The sequence below is a fragment of the Pundamilia nyererei genome, unplaced genomic scaffold (assembly GCF_000239375.1).
Source record: "Pundamilia nyererei isolate P.nyererei 1_Seehausen unplaced genomic scaffold, PunNye1.0 scaffold00019, whole genome shotgun sequence".
NCBI classification, from domain to species: Eukaryota; Metazoa; Chordata; class Actinopteri; order Cichliformes; family Cichlidae; genus Pundamilia; species Pundamilia nyererei.
The window spans coordinates 4,584,217-4,595,202 of NW_005187420.1; the positions used below are offsets into that span (position 1 = coordinate 4,584,217).

General features: G+C 46.1%; 1 protein-coding gene across 1 annotated transcript in view; it reads left to right on the forward strand.

The window, feature by feature from the left end:
• Window positions 1-1,208: 1,208 nt before the first annotated feature.
• Window positions 1,209-10,986, forward strand: part of znf536 (zinc finger protein 536) — a 217,744-nt gene continuing 207,966 nt past the window's right edge. Inside the window, exon 1 of the mRNA XM_013909124.1 lies at window positions 1,209-1,297. The gene's annotated coding sequence lies outside the window, so the exon portion shown is untranslated. The remainder of the gene's footprint in view (window positions 1,298-10,986) is intronic.

Here is a 10,986-nt window from a genome sequence, read left to right on the forward strand (position 1 = left end):
TAAATAGAAGAAAATACATAACATTAAACATGTTAACAACACAAAAGCCATATTAAACGCAGACTACTTTAGGCCCGGAAGTAGGATTCGTCACGTCATCACTTAACGACCGGATTGTTAGTTTCTGTCAGCTATTGTTAGCCTTTATTAGCTGCTGTGAGCTACTGTTAGGTTCTATTAGCCATCGTTAGCCTTTATTAGCTGCTGTGTTTGCTGCTGTGCACTACTGTTAGCTTCTGTTAGCTATTGTCAGCCTTTATTAGCTGCAGTTTTTGCTGCTCTGACCTACTTTTAGCATCTGATAGCTATTGTTAGCCTTTATTAGCTGCTTTTTTGCTTGTTGTGAGCTATTGTTAGTTTCTGTCAGCTATTGTTAGCCTTTATTAGCTGCTGTGAGCTACTGTTAGCTTCTGTTAGCTATCATTAGCCTTTATTAGCTGGTGTTTTTGTGCTGTGAGCTACTATTAGCGTCTCTTAGCTATTTTTAGCCTTTATTAGCTGCTGTTTTTGTGCTGTGAGCTACTGTTATCATCTCCTAGCTACTTTTTAGCTTTTATTAGCTGCTGTTTTGTGCTATTAGCATCTGTTAGCTATTGTTAGCCTTTATTAGCTGCTGTTTGATCATGTTAGCCTCTACTTACTACTTTTAGCCTCTGTTAGCTAGTGTTAGCCAGCGTTAGTGAAACTGTCTTTGAAGTGGATGTAAAATTGTTGAACTCAGATGCTTAGTGAATAAACTTGATGTGAGAATGTTATCATACTATTTATCAGAGGGATAGTGTGATTTTTATGTCAAACATTAGCTGGCATAATGTTAGCTTATAACCATCTGCTGTTGTTATTTTGCCAGCTCTTGTCATCTCTTATATGCTTTTCTATGTTTATACTTCGTTCTGTACCTGTTTGATTTCACCCGGTCCTTATAATGGTGTGTAATCAGTCAGTTTGCGTTTAGCTTTCCTTAAATACAATGCTACTACTGCACATTCACCTAATGTATATAATATATAATGTTCTTCGTCTCTCCCCCCCCTTTTGCACAAATCGAGGAGCGTATCAGGTTACAATTTCACTGTGTGTTATACTTGTATAACTATGCATGTGACGAATAAAGAACCTTGAACCTTGAAATAGAAATTCTTTAGAAATCACTGCCGATCTTCAGGCCACTTAAAAGTTTTTTTTTTCACTTCCAGCATGACAAGCAAGTAAAGCAGGCTTTATCACAGACAGCGCACCATCCCCATGATTAATCATATTCGCATATGGCAATCAACTCGAAGATGGACATCTGGAGGTAAAACAGTATTAAGTCAGAAGTTTGTCTCTTTTGAATAATGTTTTAACTTCTGTTCTGCTAACTCCTTTAGCCTTCATATATGTGTGAAAACAGTTAAGCTAACAGAAGGTGCACAATTTGACCTTTACTGAATTCAATGCCCAATGTGGAGGGTCATGTTAGGCTCGTGGGTGCACGTTGGAGAGTAAAAACCTTAGCCAGCTGCTGGAGCTGTTGGAGTGGTGCCGCTAACCGCGATGTCCAGATCAAAGTTTTGAGATTTCAGAAAACTCAGATCCTGACTGTCAGACATGTTTATCAGAGCCAGGAGACGACTCAGCATGAGCTCTGTTTGACTGATGGATGACAGTAAAAAGCAGCTGAAACAATTCCTGTGTGCACAAACCTTTAGCCTCCTCCCGCCCCTTCCTAATCTGTCCCTGGGGTTTTTGTCTCTGTAACGTTAACAGTGAGCGCGCAGCCTGCTGGACGTTTAAGCTGAATTCTGCTGCCTGCTTTAGTCCTGCTGAGCGAATTTCCGTTCGGGCTTTATGTCCCTTTACTGGAACAACTGTATTTCTTTCCCACTGCTCCGAGTCACTTTCACAACTTTCATTACCTCTCTGAGGGCAGGCGGAGCGCGCCGGCGGGGGAGATGGGTGAATATCGCCTAACTATAACCCGCCGTCCCCAGAGTGTGGAGGTCAATGAGATTAACCTATAGCTCCGTTTTCCTTCATTACGCACTCCAAATTACACCCACTTACAGACAAGAGACAGAAAGAGGAAATCGTATATGGGCTGATATCTATTTAAAATCTAATCCCTTTGGGTAAATTGCTCAGCCTTTCCATTTCTCTTATGTTTCTGCCTATTGCCTCCGGGCTCCGCTGTGCCGTGGTGCGCTGCGGCACCGTTCAGGAAGGTGCTATAACCTCGCCCCTGTTCATATTAACTTTAGATTCATCTGCGCTAATATAGGAGACACTTAGGATTATAACTCCCTCTTTTCTGCTGTTATTGCTCAGTTAAACATTACACGCTCGTAGCCTATTGCTCCGCTGGCATGCGCTCGCTCGGGTTATTTACTGTTGCTTCTTTTTCTAAGTGGGAGATTATCAGCGTCCAGATTGTCTTTTGTCCTCCCCGCTGCCCCGCCGTGTTTGGTGATTTAGCAGAAACGTATTGTACTGAGTTGTAAACACTATGTGGAGGGAGGATATATGTCCTGGTTTAGTGTTTCCTGTCTGTCGCTGAGGTTTGGCTTGGAATCTGGAGAAAGAGCAATTGTTCGCCAACACGCAACCACAACAAGACGTTTTATTATAGCTGACCCGCTCTCTGTATACAGCTTCTATAGCATGACGGATGCACGGCGCTCTGATCCGGGGAGACTCCGACGTGGTGCTCTGCAGGGACGCTGCCCTAATCAGATTTCACAATTTTGTTTTTGAATGTGGCTCACTTTAAGAATAATGTTCTCCATGATGTGTCGTGCAAACACTGCTCGGACAATAAGATAAACACTGGCTATAAACACGCTCTTTGATATGCAGCTAAACCGAGCTCCGACTGGATTATCTGATCCCAAACTGCAGGTGCACGGGTCGACATTTCATATGTCACAGCCAACAGTCTGGAAAATGACAGCATATACAAAACACAGGAAAGTTGCTTGGATAGAGAGGAAGTTAAAATGTGGCAGACATTATATACAGAGGGGTGGGCGGGGGGCTGCTGCCCGTTGCTCCATCCACCTTTGTTTTCAGCGGTTTCAGAGATGACTCACATGCTTCAAAGTCTTCTTTTGTGCCGTGTTTACTTTATTTTTTCTTTTGATAAAATTATATTTATTGGAGCCACTCGAGCGTCCTCACAGGCTGCAGGAATCAAACTTTCCATCTCAGCGTCACGCTGCTGCTGCTGCTAGTTTTCAGCCTTTTATAGTGAATTTCATCTGAAAGCCGAGGACGATGGATTTTTGCTCTTTACTGCTGATTTTTAAAGATTCAGTCACCTCTAACCATCTCCTCTCGACACGTGTTCTCCCAATGACTGAGTTGGTGGCCAGGCCGCTCTGCAGAGAGTCCACGTCCTCCATCTCAGACTGCAGCTGGTCCTGTTCTGTGAGCCGGGAGGGGGCGTGGTCAGTTTAACCAGAGCATGCCGCAGGCTGAGAACCTGGAGAATAATCGCTGCTGTCTGCTACAACTACAATAATAAACGTCCGTGTGTCTCAGTCATTCAGACCTTTGAAAGGTTACCTGTAACCACAGGTGTGGTAAGGGTCAGCCACAGAAACCAGGGCAGTGCCTTAGGTGGGTCTTTATCACGTTTATGGTTTGGTTTTCATGTTATCTGCTAAATTGATCAGTGATGCAGCCTCCAACTGAGGTTGTAAGTGATCACATGCAATTTATAATTTATTTAAAATTATATTTACCTATAAACCGGCACACTAGAATAAGGGGTAAAAGTAATTATACTGAAAATAAATCAAAGTACTGCATGAGTCAAGTATTTTTCATTTTTATAGTAATTCTGAGGTAAAACAAACAAATTGTCATAAGTACTCTGTACTTTACGGGACACAGACGAGTATTATGGAGTGGATTAATTCGGCCTTTTTACATCTTTACTTCATTATGCTGATGTATATGATGGATGCTCTGTTAGTCCTTTTATTTTCTCTGTGTGACCTCATCATGATGGAGCCAAGGAGTGCTTCCTCTTCAGGCAGGAAGAAGATCTTCAGTGTAAGATGGAGAAATATTGTTTGTTTTCCTGCAAAACTAATGATGCAGTACTTAAAATTACTTACAGATTTCATGCATTAAATATAGTTACTTATCATACCGATCGTGGCTCCAGAGTTGGTAGTTCGTCTTGTAATTGGAAGGTCGCTGGTTCGAGCCCCGGCTCGGACAGTCTCAGTCGTTGTGTCCTCGGGCAAGACACTTCACCTACTGGTGATGGCCAGAGGGGCCGATGGCGCGATATGGCTGCCTCCCTTCCGTCAGCCTCCCCCAGGGCAGCTGTGGCTACAACCGTAGCTGCCTCCACCAGTGAGTGAATGAATAGTGGCAATTGTAAAGCGCTATATAAATCCAATCCATTATTACTGACACATGACCTAAAATTAAAGTATCACTTATTGTTTCCTGTACGCACATCATCACATTGCAGGCGAGTGTGTGCTGTATTATAAAGTGTAGATGTGAACATTTCAGATGCATCACCTGCTCTGCCACTAACTCGTGCTCTGGTACAGGTTAACCATTAGAGGAGTGGATCTGGAAGTGCCTCGGAATTCTTTCAGGAGGAACAGTGCTGCGGATGTATGGAATACCTGGATAAGATGGAAAGAACTAAAAAGCTCTGTAGTCGAGTACAAAAACCAAAATCAGCCAAACAGGAATACTGTGAGAGACTAAAGAAGTCGACTGGATGAGTGAGTCTCAGATTGTGCATGGAGACAGCGATGAGCTCTTTGGCCCATCGAGACCACCTCCTCTTTACCCGTACACATCGGTACATAAGACGTGGTGTGACAGGAATAGCTGCTCGGGCACAGAGCGCCCTCACTCACCTTTGATGCTCATTTAGTTTCTAAGCAGCCTGAAATGTGATGGAAACCTTTGAGCCCAGCGCGGAGCGTCGGGGGTTACTGCTGGGTGGATTTCAGAGGGGAAAGACGAAAAGCAGCTGAAGCCACGAGCAGAGTGTGATCTAAAACATCGGTTCATAAAACGTGCATCAGCAGTTTTACCTGAAGTGGATCCAGGGGGTAGCGGGTCCACTCTGCAGGTTACCAAGGGCCCCTGTGTTCCTGTTTTAAGGTTTTCCATAAACAAAAGGCAGCTGTGATTATAAGGACACATCGTGAGCGCGCTGCATGCCTCGGCCTAAATTGATGCTGTAGTTTTAATTATTTTACGCTCTTATCTGCGCTTCCTCTAAGCTGAAAGTTTAGGGAGCCATTATAAATTGTTCACACTGACCAAATATCTTGTCCTCCATCAGCCTCGGCTTTACTTGCAGGGATTTTTGCTCAGCTTTTGGTTAATTAAAGCATCTGGACTCTGTGCTCTTTAAAGCTGCGTCCACTTGTAGCAAGCGTCACACGGACGTGCCCCCTGCATAGTAATTATCATTAAGAGCACAGCTCAGATATGGACGGCGACAATAGGAAGCCAGCTCGGGATTATCTGAACAGCGGCGCCGCCGATGAGCACGTGCGAGGTTTATCACTGAGAGATGGCGTGACCGATGGAGCGTCGTCAGGGTGGGTGTGACAGAGGAGGCAGCAACCTGGCTCGTGTAACTTCCTGGTTATGAATCGCCTCCGTGGAAAGGTCAGCGCCATGACAACCCTGTAATGGATGTCACTGACGTCCAATTAAGTTCTTTAAAAAAGGCGCCTCGGTGCGTGCTTATTAAATATAAACGGGCTGAATCAAAAGTCCAGGCCTTCTCCTCCGACTCGGACAACCTGAAGCATTTCTTCTGTCTTAATTATTCATGCTGTGGATTTCAGGGGTGAGGGGGAGCTGAACACAAACAGGCAGACGCTCATATTTTCAGACATTTCAAACCTTTTCCCCCTCACTTTGTCTGTGCGGATAAATAGAAGCGAGCAAAGAACAACACTCCTGTGCTTTGAGAAATGCAAATATTTGTTGCCAGGTTGCTGAAGCTTTCTTCCTCAGATCTCTCTCACTGTCTCGCCCGGTCCCCCCTCCTCATACCCACACAGCTACGTTGAGCAAACCGGTGCATGCAGTCAGGTGGTGAATAGGAGGGTTTTCTCCGTGTGTTATTCGGCCCTTTGATGCACGCGTGCAGACGCTTCCTCCGGTCCAACAGGAAAAAGTCCTCTCACTTTTTAAGCCTACCTTTGGTTGAACTTGTGCTTCTCTTTTTTTCCTCCACGTCTTGTGTATCCACTCTGAAATTATAGATGGGGATAATAATAATAATGTCATTTTGCACCGGAATCTTAGTCATTACCTGCAGTAAAGTGCTTCTAATTGATACCACCAGAGAGATAATGATTACAATGCCCTCCAGGAACATATTATTGCAATATTAACCTTTGTATATACTTTTATGCAGAAGACTGTGCCACATTAAGGGATCTCTAAATCTTACTTGTGCGGTATAATGCCATTACAAAAGAATGGATACTCGGAGGTGTGCCCTTTTCCTGATTAAGTGTGTCCAGGGGTTTGCAGCCATCTCCGGGAAATGGATGACAGGGAAGTGCAATTTCCACCATCTTCCTCTTCTCTTACAGGTTAAAGCTTTGCTCCCACCTGCGCTCGAGGAATAACCTTTTCCTGCTCCCATGCTTCTCATGTGTGCGGTACGAATCGCACGTCTGAATGTCATTTGTGCGTCTGCGTTAGTGTACGCGTTTCCGCGTACATGCCCGATATTTGACCATCACGCTGCACAGCTGCTGCTGCACCACACTCGGCCGGAACCCCCAGAAACAAGACGCCATCCAAACTGGCCGCTATTTTTGGACACGGCGCCGTTTTCCACCGTAATTGGCCCACGCTGAGGCTGCGGTCCTTGCTGTCGGCCGTGCCGCGGCGCTGCGTGCGTGAGCATCCGGTGACGTGTGCTTCCCCGTTAAAGGTGTGTGCAGGACAGAATGAAGAGGCAGCAGTGACTGAAACCCTGTGAGCAGAGAGAGCGAAGCACAGCTGACAGAGAGCCAATGAAAACAAATGAATTCAGGCTGCTGTGTGTGTGTGTGTGTGTGTGTGTGTGTGTGTGTGTGTGTGTGTGTGTGTGTGTGTGTGTGTGCAAGTAAGAGAGAGACTCATGACACAGTCCACAACAGCTCCTTAAGACCTGGTGACACAGGACAGGAAATTGGGATATCTGAATACTCCCCGTTGGCTTGACCTCACGTTGGCTCCCACCCACGCTCTCCTCATCTGCAGTAGCCGTCTTCAGCCTCTGGTGGGCAGCATGTGGTGCTCGGGCCTCACAGAGGGTCGCAGAGGCCTAATCGTGGTGGAGCTGCTCTTAGGATTTATCCCACATGCATGCTGTGTTAGTTAACATGAAGTCAAGTTTGAAGGGTTCAGCGGGTAAGCAACAGTCATTCAGGGCTTTATTTGCTAAACAGAGGCTGGCCTTGATAGAAGAAATGACACACACACACACACACACACACACAGACACACATATTTATTTATTTATTTATTTACTTATTTTCTTATGTCAGAACTCGTAATGTAGAAATTTGATATCAGAAAAGGTGGAACAGGAGAGAAACTAAGCGGAGCAAAGTTAAGAGTTTGTGATGTGCTTTGATGGATTTGGGTGAACAATTTTAAAACAAGAGAAATGATACGATCGTGGTTCCCAAACGTCTTTAACCCTCTAAGACCCGAACTCTTCCACAGCAGCATTTTTAATTTCTCTTTGATATTTGGTTGGGGCCCGATGAATGTAAAAACAAAGAATTACCAGATTTTATTTTAAGAAAAATAAGAGCCACATATGAGGATATTTGTTTAAAATTTTGATAGAACAGTGGCAGCATAATGTCCTCGTAAGTGGTTATCAGGCCCTAGGAGAGCAGTGTGGTCTAAATTGAGTTGAGTATTTTGGTCTAAATAACCCAAAATGTGACGTCTACATATGTGGACGCCAAGGATCAAACATGTAGCACCTAATCACAGCAACAGTCACCTCATAGTGCTTGTAAGCTACAGACCCTACAGTAATACTGTGAAAAACCCAACAATCACATGACCCCCTATGAACGAGCTCTTGGTGAGAGTGGGGAGGAAAAACTCCCTTTTAACAGGAGAAACTTCCAGCAGAACCAGGCTCGGGGAGGCTGGTTAGCGATGCCCCCAGCGGGGGTGTAACTAAGGGAGGGTTCATGTTGTCGTGATCCAGGCCTGACTGCTGCTTGAAACAATTCATTGTATAAATGAAAATCTGAGGCCGGGAGCTCCGACTCGCCGCCGCGGTCCCAACACTTAAAACAACTCTCGCTGCCTGTTTTAAATCACCAGGATGTGGTCGAGCTCTGTTCTAAACGATTTTTATACCCTCAGAGATTAAATGCAAGCTTTCTATTCTTCTCTCATATTATTTGTGTTTTCATGTCTTTATGTCACGTCGGGGTTTTTAGAAGTACTTCACAAATAGACGTTATTATCCCCGGGGCTGAAAATGAACGGGCTTATAACGGGCACGGTGCAGGACATGTCCAGGTTGTGCACTTCCTGCCTTAAGCTGGATAATCTTAAGCCACCCTGTGACCCCGCACAGGATAACCTGGTACGGACGATGGATGGATTGCCTGCTTCAATGCAGTGCCAGTTTGTCATAGGGTTTTCTGGGGCGTCGTGACACATGTGTCCCAGAGTCAGGCTAACTTTCTGAAGAATACAGAAGAGTAAAGGGAGGAATTTGTTGTTTCCTGGATCCTGACGGCTCCTCTCTTTGTGACATCTCGCTGACTGACTGAGCATCACCATACTGTGCTATTGTGCCAAACCAGTGACATGGGCAGGGGGTACAACAGCTGTATTTACTGTGTTGGTGGCGGTGCCAGTAGCGTTTGTCCAGCTCCCTGCCGTACGTCATCAGCAGCAGCTTCTTCTCTAGCTGCGCGCAGGAAAGTGTACCTGCTCCTTATTTCCAAGGCTAGGAGATGCAGAGATAAAGAGTTTGCCAGGAATTTATTTTTTGTGTTTAGTATTCATCTCATAGTTGTAACACGAGGCTCACTTGTCCTTGACTGCTTGTTACAAATAACCCACATAATTCCCACAGGCTCAGAGATAATTCACTGATAATTTAAGGCATTGGTACTGAGTTGCCTTTTCCACACACACACACGCAGAAATCAGCACATTCCTTCTCATTGTTCTCCCGGCGCTCCTGAGCTGACACCAGTTAGCGTCTCTTTTGTTCTGGGTAACGGGAGACTGTCGCTGAAGTGTACACAGAGGTTAGTGCCACTGAGCTCTTTTGTGGTGCGGCAGCACCTTTGCTTCATCTCTGTTCACGCCTCAGACACATCATCTCTGATTTAAGGAAGAGCTGCTCAGTCAGGTGCTGCCACAGCTCAGAGACCTGCATTTCTTCTCACGCTCACACTGTTTATCAGCACCGTCACAACACGTTTAAGGCACCATTTTTATACCGGGGCACCATAAAGAGATTAATTTTAGTGGTAGTCTTCCCACCGGGGAGTGAATGTAATCCTACAGCATTACAGAAAAAGGAGATGAGAAGGAGGCGTGGAAAGGAGTCCTCCAGGACAGGATCGGGAAAGAGGAAAACGCAGGGTTTGAAAGGAAAAGAGGAAGTGAAAATATGGGCGAACACGGGCAGAAGAGTAATCACGTGTGTCCGGCGGAGGTCACCACTGGTCTGCAGGTTCTAATTATGTGCTAATAGCCACTGAGGAGGTCATTTGCAGCCATTAGCCAGTGCCTGTAGGTAGTTAACGGCCCACAGCATAACCCGGCCTCCTTAATGTTCCCTACGAGGCCGTTAGCGCTCTGTCACTAGCCAGCTAGCTGCCTCGTTACTGCGATTAGAAACCAATTGATAGGTAATAGTAAAATATGATAGCACACTATCCAGGAAATATGGACTGTGGTGGAAAGGTGAGGGGACAGGAGACGGTGAGCTGGAGAGTGTCTGGGAGCGTGAAAACATCCAGATGTGTTCGCTGTGGAGGAGCCAGCGTCAGAGTCCCTCTGACTGAGGGACCGATTGATCTGTGATTAGTTCCAGTTTGTCTCTGATTGGTTTGGTTTTTCAGAAAAACACTTTTACACTGTAGGTAAGTGATTCAAGCCTGCTGTGTGTTGTCACCTTGAAGTTACTCAGTTCAGACTCGGGAGCTGGTTAAACCTCCCCCCAGCATATTTCTCTGAGGATGACGCCAAAAACACCTGCGACTCATTTTAACTGCAGCTCGTGGAGACGACCTGTAGTGGTCACCTCAGGGGTGGAGGAGGAGGCGCGCGGACTAAAGCCTAGCTTATACTCACGGACAGCTGGAGACCCAGCGGCAGAATAACCTTGCCTGTTATACTTGTTGAAAGTCCGGTTGACACCTGTGCGCATGCTGGAGCATGTTATTTTCCAGTCACAAGAAACAGGCAGGCGCGTGGACCTCCACCCGGAAAGCACGATTCCCACTTCAGGCTCAGGCGAGACGCCCTTCGGAATCTCATTTCCATCCTGGACGTCAGCTCGCGGTCACAGCAAGGATGAGAGCGCAGGTTGTCTCTCAGGTGGAAGGCCGTCCCCGCCCCGAGCCTGGTTCTGTGCGAGGTTTTTTCTTCCCGCTGTCGCCGAGTGCTCGTTCATAAGGAGGCATCTTTACTTTTCACTACAAAGCACCTTGAGGTGACCGCGGTCGGTGTTATATGAACAAAAGTAAAGTGAACTCTTCGCGGAGCGGTGCGGCGTCCACGTCTGCTCCACCCTTTGAGAACCGTGGCCTGGGAAGTGCTCTTCCTCCTTCGGCGTTCGGTGAAGCACATTCCAAAGCTGACCACATGTTTGCCAGGTTTCCCCAGTGATGAGCTCCTGTGGGAGGACAGTCTTGAATAAAACCAGGGGGGGCCTGAAGCTTTTCACATTTGTGCGGACGGTCACAAAAAGCAAGTCGTGTCCAAACAGAACAAACAGATCACATTTCCTCTCCGTCT